General features: G+C 43.6%; 1 protein-coding gene and 1 long non-coding RNA gene across 3 annotated transcripts in view; one reads left to right on the top strand and one right to left on the bottom strand.

The window, feature by feature from the left end:
• The window catches only part of Wt1 (WT1 transcription factor), a 58,060-nt gene extending 48,209 nt beyond the window's left edge, over window positions 1–9,851 (bottom strand). Inside the window, exon 1 of the mRNA XM_029537107.1 lies at window positions 9,775–9,851. The gene's annotated coding sequence lies outside the window, so the exon portion shown is untranslated. The remainder of the gene's footprint in view (window positions 1–9,774) is intronic.
• Window positions 1–14,942, top strand: part of LOC110319648 — a 39,348-nt gene that overhangs the window by 1,286 nt on the left and 23,120 nt on the right. The window lies entirely within an intron of this gene.

Raw genomic sequence — 14,942 nt, 5'->3', positions numbered from 1 at the left:
AGAAACCTAGCATTTCAATGGTCTTAGTGCATTCTCCAGTTGGTTTTAACTCACACGGATTCGTGAATCCAGAATCGTCATGAATTTGACTTGGAACCCAAGGCTCAGAAAGTTATTTGCCTTGAGCAATTACCCACTCCTCTTGGGGATACACAATATATAGGTAAAGAATATCCTAAGGGACGTTAACAGTGCTGCATTATCCGTTAATACACCTTCACTTTCACCATAGTGGACACCGTGCGTGCTGCTTTGGGGTTTTGACTGATTTGTAAAGGACTAGAAGCCCCCCCCCCTCTTGTCCAAGAAAGAAAGGAAGAAAGAAAGAAAGGAAGGAAGGAAGGAAGGAAGGAAGGAAGGAAGGAAGGAAGGAAGGAAGAGAAATACAGGGCCCCCACGACAAGCTTCTCCCATCTCCCCTGTTCTCTGTCCCTAACTGTGTAATAGGCCCAGGGCCATTGGACTTCTTGGGGAAGAAAGGCCCTTTGGGACACAACCTCTTAAGCCCAGTTTACCCTGAAAGCCCCTCACCCTGTCCCTCCTTCCCACCTCCCGACCTCATATTTCTACTCATTTCCCTTAACTTGGGGAAAGAGGAGCCCTTCTCGAAGAGCCAGGGTTTCGTTACCAAAGGAAAATGGAGATTCTTTCTTTTTTAGTCTCCTGCAAAATTTTTGGGAGGGAGATGTGGATGGACGTGATGTGTAGAGAGGCCGGTTTGATTTGAGCTCCTGAAAGTATTGTATTTCAAGAATGGAAAAGGACATACCTCTGTGTCCACCTTTAAATTTTTCGGGTTTGTCTGGGGGTAGGTTTGTGAGGTGGGCTAGCGGGAGAGAAAAAGGGCTTTCGGAAATTGGAACTCCTCTGTCATTATTTTTCTCAGAATTTTTGAGGGAACCCAGGAAACTTATGTTTGACTCTCCATTTCAACCCCAGGGTGCCCTTTTCCTCTAACTTCTCCTTGCATAAAAGTAGCAAGAAGTTCCTATCAGGGTTTAGAAATAAGTGCGGGACAAACTCCGGAAGCTGCCGCTGCTCAGTTGGAGGACCCCTAGTCAGACTAGACTCTCCTGAGATTCCCCCTTGCCCAACCATGTCTAGAAGTCCAAGCGGCAGTAAGCCAGTGCTCTGGGACCCGAAAATCTTGGGGTCACAGGATACCCCATTCCTCCCATGTTCCATCTTTCTCCTCTGGGTACCCCTTGCTATACTGACTTGGGTGCCCTGAACTGACTGTGAGAGCTACAGACAGCCTGGCCAGGGGGTGTCGCACCTGCCGCCCTCCCTAAACCTCCCGGGGTTTCAGAAAAACGAAGGTCACTGCGTTTTCTCCACCACGATGGCGCAGCCTCGGGCCTCAGAAAGGATAATGTTCCAAACTGTCCATAGGCAAAGCTTGCGATAAAACTCAAGCCAGCAGGGGAAACTGAGACCCAATAGAGATAGGAAAAGCAAATGGTACAGTAGTAGTTAAAAGCAAGGTGGCTTGAAAATGAGATCTCACGTCACTTGGCAACCAACAGCTGTATGACCCCTGAAGAGTTTTCACAGTGTTTTTGAGCCTCAGTTTTCACATTGGAGAAAATATGACAGTAGTGTTCTACCTTCGGGTTGTAGATTAAATCCCATAGGAAGGTAGTGATCTGTTTACAACAAAACCACTCGATTTTGATACTATTATTGTTCGAAGACAGATTTGAAAGATTTTTGCCGAGCTCAACCAAAACCCACAACTTTCAACTTCCAATTCGTTCGGGGGTGGTTTAAACCACCGTCTCTGCTTCTTTAGTACTGATGGAATTTGGAAGAAAAGAGACACTGGCAGTCTAGGTGACTTCAATACGAGTCTTAGAAGGCGCGTGATTATTACAAGATGAAAAGCATCACATCTAGACGGAAGGGGAGCGAAGATCTCTTTCATTCCGGAGCTGTCAACTTCATCTGGCTGAGCACAGCCTGGAGGCTACAGCCGTGGCCCCAGGGACCGGCGCGCACGCCAGGGCCGCGCTCTGGCGGGTCACCCCGAGGCTGTTGACAATTGAATAAACACGCTAAAGCCCTGCGATCTGTCAGTGGCTGAGGCCGCCAGTCCGCGCCCACGGCCAGAGCATGGCGCGAAGAGTGACCCGACCCCACCAGTCACCGGGTTAGCCGCTGCCCTAGGGCCGGGCCGGACGTCTTGAGCCCCAAGAGCAGGACAAACGTGCCAGCGCTGTTCCTCTCTCCCAGCGTTTCTAAGACAGCAGTCCGCCTAGGGCTGCGCACAGGGCTCAGTTTCCAGACTATCGCAGTTGGCAAAACCAAAAACAAACAGATTCATTTTTGCACAATAAAAGAAAAATGTAAACATAGGAGGACTTTTTTTGTGATATAGCTCACCCGTAGACTTCTTTCATTTGAAATTTGTCTCGATCCTTTCTTTCTCTCTTTCTTTCTTGCTTTCTCCTTTTTTAAAATTTATTTGTTTATTTATAAACCAACCTTCTATCTGGGCTTCAAACTCCCCTCCCTGAGCTAGTTAAGGGGCTAAAACCACCTAGCACTGCCTGGTGCGAGATGCAAATTTTGCCCTTTCCCCCAGATCCTGGTGCCTGGAGCCGCAGTGTTTTGACGCCACACCACGGGTTCCCCTGCTCCCCAAGAGCCCCCAATGAAAGGATTCAGCAGCGCTGCTTCTATTATTATCCCGTAAATCTTTTTAAATTCTGGAACTAATTATATAGAGGATATGTCTCAATTTGTTCTGCATTAATGCCACAGTGGGGATGGAGACCAGGCCGTGGCCAGAGCAGATATGGAAGCCCATGAAATTGATGAACTGAGAGTTGCTTCCAGTCCAGAGCGCACCATCTGGAATTCCAGTCTGAGGTTACAATTAGAACTCCTGACCCCAGATTCAACTTTGCAAACAAGGGTGGGGGCGGTGAAAAAAAAAAAAAAAGGAAGAAGAGGAGGGAGGAAAACGACTTATTCTACACCTGGAGACAGACAGAGACACAGAGACAGACAGGGAGACAAAGACAGACAGAGAGACAGGCAGAGACAGAGACAGAGACTATAACCTTCTCACCTTAGAAAAGTCTTCCAAAGTATTGGTGTTTTTATGTTTTTAACCTAGAAATGATAATATCCTTTAATGATATAAATATATTTAATGATATAAAGGAAATGATAATATCCTTTATAGGCAGGGCTTCATCTCATCTCCCCCTCACTCCTGGCTACACTCCGCGTCACTTTTCTGTCAACACTGGAATTAATTAAATATGAATGAATTATTCCTCAGAAAACTAGCTAAATCTAAATATCACGTTGTGATTTCCCCTTTGATAAGTAGTGTAACTGCAGAACTATATATGGACTAGGGACTCCCTCCCTCCCCTTGCTGCCCTTTCTCAGTTTAACTTTAATCAAAGATTGTATTTGTGTTGTGATTGTATTTTGTTTCTAATTCAGCAGGACAATCTCTTCTTTCCTCTACTATTCTCTCTCTCTCTCTCTCTCTCTCTCTCTCTCTCTCTCTCTCTCTCTCTCTCTCTCTCTCTCTCTCTCTCTCCCTCTCTCACCTTGACTCCCAGAAAAAAAACGAAAGACCAGGCAGAACTGGGGGAATCTGCTAAATTTATTAGCATTAATGCCTAGACAAAATGAGTTATAAATCACGTGGACCCATTAAGCCTGAAGTCAGCCCCTTGCCAGGGTACTGGTGTATAAACGTTCTTATAAAGCACAGTATCCCTGCTCACTCTCACCCCAAGTAAAAATGTAAGAATAGCCAAACATTGAACTAGGAACATGGAAGGTGGTCTCAGAATAGGAGGTTAATATTGTTTGGGCTTCCAGTCTGTGACAAGGACAGAGACTCTGGACAGTCTGCATTTTGGTCTTCAGCAGAGTTGTTTTATTATCATTATTGTTGTCATTAGTAGTTGTATTTGTTGGGGGGGTATAGAAAAGTCCACAAGATATGTTTGGTGGAGTGGGGTTCAGAGTGTGAAAAGAAGTAATGTTTTCCTAAGACTAGTCAGCTTCAAAAAAAATCGAGTTAGAAAGGTCCCTGGTGCTTCCTGCAGATAACAGATTAGCTTTAGTGAAGAGCCACCTGTGTCTCTGTCAATGTCCAGCTAATTGGCTGGGGCATGAGTATTCACCAGAGATGGGTGAGGAGGAGAGGTGGGGTGGGCGGGAGGCAAGAAGAGAGATTGACAGAATTCCTAGCAGAAGTTACCAAGACAGAAATCAAACAAACTGAGCCATCATCCAGAGAGGCTTAATGCCAAGCTTGGCAATCTGACTTCTGTGCCTGCAATGAGACCAGGGAACCAACTCTGAGGAAGTTGTCTGACTTCCACACACTAGTGCTGTGACACCCACACACACAACACACGCACATACAATCAAATCACCTTTTACAAAACAAACAGTTCAAGGTGTCAGCTCATAAACATGACTATAAATCTTGACAAATTAAGCATCTGTAGCTTGACGTGTCCTCACGATTTTCAAGACACTCCTCTCCATCCTCAAAGATGCGTGCATGTTCATCTGTCCCGTGCTGCTCATTCAAGCACCTCACAGTAACTACCTTGGCACAGCTCACCTGCCAGTAAAGAGGATGAACTGCGAGAATTCAATAGTGGCAGGAGATAGCCCTCCTGTGCCCTCAGGGACAACCCATTCCAGGGAGCACCCAGGCAGCTCTCTGTGAAACAAATCAAATGCATCCACATAGTCAGTCTAAATACTATAAAACAAAACAAACAAACAAACCAGAAAACCAGAGTGCTACAGGACTGACAGCTGATGGAAGGAGCTTAGGAAGGGAACAAGAGAGCCCTCATTTCTTGTCACCTTCTGCTCTGTTTGAATGCATTTGAAAGTGTTCTACCCTAGGCACAAATACAGCTAGTTTGAAGGGTTTGGGAAACAAGGACTAGAGATGTCTCTGTGCAGCCCTCACAGCCTTATAGTGTTAGCTACAGTTATTGAGGCAAAGCTAGGTAAATGAACACTGTTACCTGCTCAGTGACTCTGAAAGTCACTTAAACTCGGGAAAAAAAACTTAATTGTCCTGTCTTCAAAAATGAGAGCACTACCCATTGCTGTTGTAAAAAGCCACCACCACCACTCTCTGAAAGAGTGGCTGCTGCTCTTCCTATAGATGCATTATAATTTGCCCTGTTTTGCTTGTTACTAAGTGGCAGGTTCTAAGCTTAGAACTTTGAGTTAGAGCAGAGAAAAGGGCAGGAAGTAAAAACTTTGTTAAAAGAGTTTAACCTTAAACAAAACTCTTGCCATTTCAAAGGAAACTGAAATCATTTGTCCTAAAGCAGGAAATAAAGGGATTTTATTTTTAAACCAAGTGGAGATTTTTCAAGACTAGAAGTTCACACAGGATTGTAAGTAGGGATTGCACTGACTATACAGCCAGACATCAGGTGTGAATGGCATGCCCACAATAACAAAGAATTCAGAGGCAGGTATGACACCATGGAGCTCCGGACCTGCCTCTGACCTCGAGGAAATAAGGAAACCCTCTCATCTTTCAGTGCTGTTATCTGTAAATGCGAATGATAATAAAAACCAAAGTGCTAGCTATACAATGCAGAGGATCAGCATCTGTGGCATGTAGATGCTGCAGGGAAAAGTGCATATTACATTGTGTGTGAGAGAGAGTGTGTGTGAGTGTGAGTGTGTGTGTGTGCATATGCGTGAGTGTGCATGTGCCTGTATTATGAGTGTGTATGCGTGCACTTGTGCATATGTGTGTGAGTGCAAGTGCAAGTGCATGCACGTGTGTGTGTGTGTGTGTGTGTGTGTGTGTGTGTGTGTGTATGCAGGTGTGCTCACCTGTATGTGCATGGACAAAGAGGTCAACACTGGTGTCTTCTTTGATCAATTTCCACTTAATTTTTTTTGAAACAGGGTCTCTCCTGAATGGGACATTCAGTGATTTAGCTAGAATGGCAAACTGGCTATTTTACATGAGTGACAGGGATCAAAACACAGGTCCTTCCTTATGCTTTCACAGTAAGGGCTCTACCCATTGAGCCATCTTCCCAGGCTCTGCTGTTGCATTTTTTGAGCAGAGCACTTTCCTCGTGGGACAAGTAAATGAGAGCATATGCATAAACTTTCAGAACACTACCTAGGACAGATAGGGTGTCACTGTCCCGGGGATGTTCCTCTCTAGCCAGCTTCTTTCTGAAGCTTAGAGTCCTTAGTCTCCCCCTGCCCCACCCTGCCCCATGAACTTTTACTTTGCAAACACCTGCTAGCAGATAGAGCTATTTCAGGTGAGGCTGCTAAGGCTTGAGTCTTCCTATGCTCTCATTTCTTGGTTTCAGGTGACTGTCTTCTCAGAACAGTCATTTTCCTAACCGAACTGGAGTGGATTGATACAGCCATGAAAAGAAGGCAGTCTGATTCAGTTATACTTCTACATTTTACACAATGCTAGGCCAAGGAAAAGGGATCAACAGATGTTAATTGAATGATGGAATAAACGAGTGAATGAAAAAAAAAATCAGTCAATAATCCTAAAATCCCAGTACATTAAAAAATATATATATTATAAAGTGCTTGTGTGGTACCTGGCATATAATAGGACTTTAATAACCAACAGTTACTTAACTTTCAGTTTGGCTAATCCGATAGTAACCTTGACTAAAACAGTAAGTTGGCCAGCTGCAGCTTGTATTGCAGCATTCACAGAATGGTATGTTTTGTGCGCACACGTACACACTCTAAGCACACATAGAAATGCATTTCCGTGTGCCTTCAGTCCGTGTTGAAATCTCATTGTTTCATGTGTAAAGCACGTGCCGTCCTGTCACTGCACTGGGTGTCTGACATTTGACTTTGTGCCTGTTATTGATTCCCCATTACCGCTGCTATTCACAGCATCTGAAGAATACCTAGCATCTCTCAAGACTCTGGCAATCCCATGCTTTCCCAAAGAAGCAGGAAAAGTGTTTTCAACAAACGCGGAGAAAAAGCAGTTTGACCCTCTTCCTGGAACTACCACGTAGCATTTATTAATAGTCCTGTAAACAAGCTTAAGCACAGTATCAGCATGCTACCCAAGAACGACAAATGTTTATGAGAAATCACCTAGGAAAAACAAGACAGACTCACTGGAAATCTAACACTACTCCATAGTGCGTTTATCCAGGATCCCACAAATCACAGTTCAGTGATCAGTCTTCCAGATCATGAGACAGCCCCATCACTATAGAAGTCACACCCAAAGCATGTTATGGTTTCTCTACTGATACAAAGGCTAATTACAAAATTTCCCAAGAGATAATAAATATTACACTCCAATCAACACATGTGATGCAAGATAAGTAAGAATCATATAACTTAGCCGTGGCTCTCTATTTCGGGGACATATTTGTCTTTAGTTACCTCCCACCCAGGAATAGAATAATCATTATCTGTGGTGTTTACTCTGTACCTGGAGGATCAGTCATTTGGGGCAGGACTGTGTCGATTTGAGCTGCTAATCCCAGTTAATTATAAACGGCTCATCCCGTATGTCTAAAGTACCCTGGTTGGCGTGGTAAGTAACAAGAATATAGGTTTTGTTTTATGCCTGGTGTGATAGAGCAGGCCTTTAATCCTAGTACTTGGGAGGTAGAACAGGTAGATCTTTATGAGTTCAAGTCCAGCTTGGGTCACATAGTGAGTTCTAGACCAAGCAAGGAATAATATACATATGGTGAGACTCTGTCTCAAAGGTTAAAAGGAAATTCACAAGAAAGGAAGTCTGAAGTCTTAAGCAAGCCATTACTAAGGGTAAAAGACCAGAGTTAAGTATAGCTAGTAAGATGAAAAGTTTGTCTCCTATTAAGATATTAAAAAATCAAAGGATGAAAATAAATATGTACTGGGGCAGAAGAATATGGGTCTGGGCCTCCTGACAGCAAAGCAAAAAAAGAGTTGGTTTTGTTTTGCTTTGTTTTGTTTTTATGCTTTTGTTTTTGTTTGTTTGTTTGTTTGTTTGTTTTTGAAAGAAATAAACTTTTCTGTCACTAAAACTCTGGAAACATTTATCACACTGGACTTGCTATGCAGTGATGTGAACGAGAGTGCTTTAAAGTCTCAGCTTGGTAGGCTTTACCTGCAACCCAGTCTGAATCAACCAATCTCAGTTCAGTTTTAGAAATGTCCTGTATGCAATCTTAAAATGTATCCTTTATTCTGAATCATCAAATAGCTGAACATGAACCCTCATGAGGTTAAACGTTTTATCCCTGTCTCTGAGGGAAGAATTGAGGAGCCAGTCACAGGCAAGGTTTCTTAACTGACTACTCGCTTCCCAGGGGACACCTTACATGCCTAGTCCGGTGATTCTCAACCTTACTAATTCTGTCACATTTTAATACAGTTCCCCATGTTGTGGTGATCAGCAACCATAAAATTATTTTTATTGCTACATCTTAACTGTAATTTTGCTACTGTTAAGAATCATAATGTAAATATTTTGGGAATAGAGGTTTGTCAAAGGGTCTTCTACCCACAGGTTGAGAACCACTGACTAGAGACTTCTGTTGACAGTAGATGCTGCTACCATCCAGTAGGAAGAGGCCACGGATGCTATCGCATACTCCAAGGCAAAGCACAAGACAGCCATTGAGAACCAAACACTGTCCAGCCTAACAGAAAGCAACGCTGAGTCTGAAACTCTGCCTTAGAGTACCATTATAAAAGACGTAGCAACTTCATTCCTACTGGAGGACAGAGATGGCATAAAATCAGAAAGGATAGGGAGGAGGGAGCCTCAGGCCATGGCTCTCCACTCCAGCTCCTTCCCAGTGGAGCCTGGAGATGCCTTTCCTTGGGCTAAAGAAAGGTTGGTGAAAGAATTAAAGTGTGAGAAGAGGCAAGGCCTGGAGTTGGATTCAGTCCCGAGAGGGAACTGTGAGTACACTAGTTTAACTAGGAAAAGAAACTGTGTGGGAGAATGAGACAGTCAGAGGACACGTGAACTCAGGGCAGACGCTCCAAGATCCCTAAGTTCTGCTGGTGTGTTTTGAAATCTCACAAATCAGAGGCAGCATATGCTTTGATGCCTGCAAAGATCATCTCTGGAATACTGGCTTGTGAGGGATATGTGGATACATATTTTTTTTTGCTTCCTCTCCCCCATGACTTTTCTCACTTAAAAAATGGGGATTTACTGTGACTCCATTTCATATCACATTATCATTAAAAGCATGTGCCCACTTTAAAATACAGCCTCTTCGAGGCTCAGAAAATCCTGCATCCCTGCTGTAATTCAGTGACGCTGTGGGAATCTCTGTTTAGAAATATTCCAACCCGGCTCTCTGTCAGGTTGCAGAATGTCCTTCTCTGGAGCCACTCTGGGGACACTCTGAGGAAAGATTACAAAGCTGAGTCCCTCAGTATTAGACACCTCACGCCTCAAGGTCCAGCCAGGAGTAGGACAAAAGCCTTTGTCACCATGTCGTCATGTTCACTTAAGGCACAGGAAAATCCTGCTGTTCCCCAGTTCAGCTTCCGGGGCAGTCCACTTGCCTAGAGACTTCTATTTTATGTGTTTCTTTGATGATCTACAAATAAATTAGCAAGATCCACTGAGGTCTGGCAGCGTATGTGCATTACTAGAGAAATCCGAGATGCTGAAAAATGATCGTAATTTATCAAATTCCAATTCTTCCTTCTTGAGAACCAAATAAATATCATCAGCTAGTTTGCACACCTGACATGTTTACTGCAGCCTTCCCGCCAGCACTTCCCACTGACCTGTGTTCTCACACACTGTTTTCACAAATCACCATCTTGAAAGAAGTTGAAGGCAATTCAGTCCAGGGAAGAAAGATGTTATCATTTGGGAAGGGTAAACCCAGTCTAATGGAATCCTCCAGTGGGTGTGATAAACCCACAGGATCGGAATCCGGGATTCTGCACTGGGACCTTGGAGTCATGAATAATTGGGTCCTCTTCCAAATAAACACATTGTGTCGTTATTATTATCGGACAAGCAGGGACATCATCTGCTCAGTCGAGCTCGCCCTGTTTCCTTAAAGATAATTTTCATTCCTGGATGCAGTCCCATGTCCATCACAGATAGATCGGGGAGGGAAGTAGTATACCTATCCTGTTCAGCTCTGGCTCAGAAATTAGATTTCAAAAGAGAGAGTGGGAGGGTTCTGTGCACACAGTGCCACAGAATGGACTGCTTTTCTAAATTCCATCCACTGAGCTTTTGTGAAAGATGAATCCTGGAGGGCTGGGCTTCTTTGTATTAAAGGAAACCCCACCGTGTCCTAGTGTTTCTGTGAGTAGGAGGAGTCTCATATTGCTAAGCTCCCATTCACCTTTTTCCAACTCAACCTGGCTCCTTCTTGAGTATCGCCCAGTTGGATCGGATATGGAAACCATGTTTTCACTAACTCGAGTCTTGTTTGTAGCAAGTTACAAAATTCAAAAGACTTTTGAGAGCTCCCAGACTCACCCTTCTTTCTCAGCAAGGAGGTTCTATGTGTTGTCCAAGCCAGGCCTGTGTGAAGGGAGAAACCTCTTTGTGTAGCAGAGAGCATTCACTCTCCTTGCCCAGGAACTTTTACAAGCCCAGTACCCAAACTGAGAACGTATAATAGTGGCTTTTAGATTCGAGTTATGCTATAGGATTTGGTCATAATTGTGGTACATTCTCCTGCAAGAAGAAAGGGGACCACTGAGATGGCTCAGAGTGGGCAAAGGCACATGGTGTGCAAACCTGATAGCCTGTGTTTCGTGGTAGAAGAGAGAATTAATTCTGCAAAGTTGTCCTCTGACCTGCAAAAATACATTTAATAATAATGATGATAATAATTTGATGTTTAAAAAAGAAGCATTACAGAAAATCGTCACTTACAGCAGAGCCAGGAATTCTCTTTGGTTCCTCCCTGAATTGTTCAGCTAGACTAACAGCCACTCAAATTTCACAGAGAGGGTCTTGGGCGAGTATGTGAATACTTAGCTAATCACAATATTGTCAGAACTAAAAAACCATTATGGCACTTCACTGGGATACCAAGCATGTTACTAGTATCCTTTCTAGAAATGTCCACTGATGCCTGAAGCGGAAGGTGTTCTGGTGTGGAGAAGAAGGGGAATGAGCGGCTGAGCAAACCAGGAAGGCCAAGCTCTTAAAGCTTTGCTGAGTAGCATAGTCAAAGGAAGATAACCAGAAAACCCCAGGGAAACAGCTCATCTTCCCCACCCTGCATCTTTGTTGCCTGTTTGATGCTGATGAAATTCCAACAGCCTTTGGAGGGAGTATTACACAATGTGCAAACATCACAGACATTTACCAAAGATCACATCCCAAGACTTAAAACAAAATACAAGGGAAAAAAAGTAATTTCTCCCAACTGGGCTCCCAAAGGACCAAAAAGCATTTTAAATGTGTCCAGTAAGACATTAAAAATAATCATCCTGGACAGAAGTCAGTCCCTTGGCTGTTTTAATGTACTTTTGTCGACAAACAAGGGCAGTTTTCAAAACCACTGCCTTGGCTGACTTTGGAAGGTCCCTAGAATAAAGTACTTGGGTGACCTCAGAATGACTGGGTAAGAGTGACCAAAGCTGTGGATGAAGCTGGAAAAGGAAAAAAAAAAAAATCCGATGATGTTTGATGTCAAAACTAAAATATTGCCACGATCAAGACATGTTTCTAAGCTGAAGTTTATAAACAGAAACAACTCTACTGGGAAATTCAGCGATCCTCTTTAAAAGAGTGTTCGGATTTTTCAAAGTACGTATAAACTTCTGTGTCTCAGATGGCTCTCTGTGGGGGCGGCTGCTTCAGAGAAGCAGTACATGGTTTTCCTCTTCCTCTGTCCTCCTTCCGGCTCCCCTTCTCTTCTCATAGTAACCCTAGCTCTTACCGGCCACCACTTACTGCATGCTCGAGGTCTCGTCCATTCTCTTCGCTTCTCGCAAACTGCCGTTTTAAGAAGAGGTCATTGTACCCTTGTCCTTGGCAAGGGCTGGGATGGCCACTGCTCTCCACACAGTGTAGAGAGAGCAGCAGTTGTCAAGTTGGATAGAATATTCAGAAGTCAGAATTCCAAAAGGAAAGGAGGTGGGGATGATTAGGGGATGACTAAGGGATGTGCCCCAGCATCAGCCTCTGGCGTCATTTACCCTACTGTGAGCCAGCCAGATCACAGACAGACCAGCAACCCTGAGAGGAATTCCATTGCTCTGTCACAGAATGTTTCTTCCATATAGTTTGCACTGGGCAGGTGCCTCACTTCCTATTTGTACTAAATTCTAACACACACACCCCCATTCTGCATCCTTCAAGTGATTTTTTTTTGTTATTGTGTTGCTAATTACAATGAAGAATAATGCCAATTCACTGTGTAGAAATCACAAAAAGAATATTCCTTTAGGAATCCCATGGTGGTGTTTCGTTTTGTTTTGTTTTGTTTCCAACTCTATACCCTTCTCTTTCCAAAGGAGAATAGGTCAGGTATTTGGGAATCACTCAGCCTCTAAAATGTATGACTTAGTTCTGTTCCCTTTGAGGTCTGTGGGCAGAACACAAAGCCAGCTGTCAGAGCCCACCGGCCCTGCCTACCAGGGTTCAACCCAGGAAGCATGAACACCATTCTCACCCAAAAGCATATTGCAGAGACATCAATAACGCTCCCCCCTCGTTGAAGCTCCCTTCTGAATCTCTAGGAAGTATAAATAATGCTTCGGGGCTTCACTCTGGTCACTTGGCCCCTTTGCAGAGCAGGCAGATGACAGCACAGAGATAATCATAGGAAATAACAATAACTACTTTTTATAGAGCACCAGCCACTGTACAACATGCTTTCTAAGATTATACCATGTGGTCCTCCTAGAAATGCCAAGTAAAATGTCATAAAAAACAGGGCTGGGGAAATGGCTCCGTAATTAAAGCACTTGCCACACAATCATGAAAACTAGAGTTTGTATTTCCAGAGTCCATGGAAATGCTGGATGGGAGCTGGCATCCACTTGTAATTCCAGCACTTGGAAGGCAGAGCTGGAAGGTAATTACAGCAAGCTGGCTAGCCAGATTAGCTATATTGGTGACTTGTTCAACTGAGAGACTCTGCCTCAATGAGCAGGCTGGAGAGCACCGGGTAGAGCACTGGGTGAAGACTCCTGATGTCAGCCTCTGGCCACTCCATGCACATGTACACGCATGTACACACCCACACATGCATGTACCTATACACATGCCAGCACACATGCACATGAGAAAAAAATGAGTCATAAAAACACACCCAGTTTTTGAGCTAGAGATGTGACTCCGTGGTAGAGTACATGACAGTCAGTCATTCGGTCATACAACTAAATCTCCTTTTTTAACATAGGAGACACAGAGCTTGTCATCAGTGCAAACTGGGACTTGTAGCTGTGATGTGGCAAAGCCCAGGATCATGTTAGACTAAAGTAATTCTAAGGGGCTGTAGAGATGGCTCAGTGGTTAAGAGCACTAACAGCTCTCCCAGAGGTCATGAGTTCAATTCCCAGCAATCACATGGTGGCCCACAACCATCTGTAATGGAATCTGATGCCCTTTTCTGATGTGTCTGAAGACAGTGACAGTGTACATAAAAAAAAAAAAAAAAAATCTTTAAAAAAAATAAATAAATAAAGTAATTCAAACCACTGTGTAAGTGAAGCCATCCGTTGGTCCTCCAGTCATTCATGTGGGTTAGGGTCCTGAGGAGACAGAAATAAACTCAAGCAGAGTCACTGAGAGATATTAAATGCACAGTCGAATTCTTAAAATGTAGATAAGACTAAGTAAAACTAACAGGGGTGCCGCATTTCCAGGCTCTGGCCAGCAGGGAGCCTGTCCCCATCTGAGAGGAGAGACAAGAGGAGAGACAAGAGGAGAGAGAAATTTCCAGAATGCAGACAGAGCAAGTGAAGTCACTAGGGAGTGGAAAGGTCCATCTGTAAGGAAGGCTGACCTCCTAGAGGGACACAGTAGGCAGGTTTTTCTTCCTCGCTCTCAGTTACGGTACTGAGCACAATCAGCCAGTGTCTGCCACTGGCCGGACTCTAGGTCCCATGAACACTGTCCATGCAGCTTAGTTCTCAGGGCCAGAAAATCATCCAAGGAGGGGATATGGATTTAGATCTTATATGTCTCAAAATGACTTCAGCCTTCCCGTCACTGGTGTTTAACTGGTTTGATTATTACAGAACAGCAATCATTGTTACTCGGGCTTTGAAGATGTTCTTTGTGGTTTTGCATCTATTGTTGGCTTTCAGAACTCTAAAGCCATCCTTTGCATCGAGCCCACAAGTGAAATTAGTATTTTCTCTCAGGAATTTGATAAGACCTTCTCTTTAGGAATCCCCCAAATGGCCAAACTGAATTCCCATGATTATTTTCAAAGATATTTGCATATTTAATTAATGATCCAACCAAATTTTAAACGACAACTTACAGAACCAGAAAAGAACCCCCTTTCTCTTATGCAGTATCTGACTCAATCTAACATAAGAATCAGGATTTTCACTGTTGTTGTTCTGGGTTTTGTTTAATTTCGGTTTATTTATAACAAGATTTTATTATATAGCCCAGGCTGGTGTCTCACTCAAAACTCTCCTGCCTCCACCTCCCACGTATAGGGATCATAAGCCTGTCCCACCACACCCAACGTAAGTATGGCATTTTAAATTCCATTTTAAAATTCGATTTTTGAGCAAATGATGTTAAAGACAAATATAAAACAATTCACAACTGAAGGATCATTCAAAGTTTATTTCTCCTCAGGAGTTAAAATGCCCCGGTTATTCTGTGTCCCTATGAAAATAAGGTCCCAGGTTAACTTTGAACAGTGAGTGTGTTTTCATAACCGTGGGAAATCACAATCTCTTAAAAACAAACGAACACACACACACACACACACACACACACACACACACAC

Source organism: Mus pahari, chromosome 3 (assembly GCF_900095145.1).
Source record: "Mus pahari chromosome 3, PAHARI_EIJ_v1.1, whole genome shotgun sequence".
In the NCBI taxonomy this organism is placed as follows: Eukaryota; Metazoa; Chordata; class Mammalia; order Rodentia; family Muridae; genus Mus; species Mus pahari.
The sequence above is the reverse complement of the archived record's forward strand: the minus strand, read 5'-3'. Positions and strand labels throughout refer to the sequence as shown.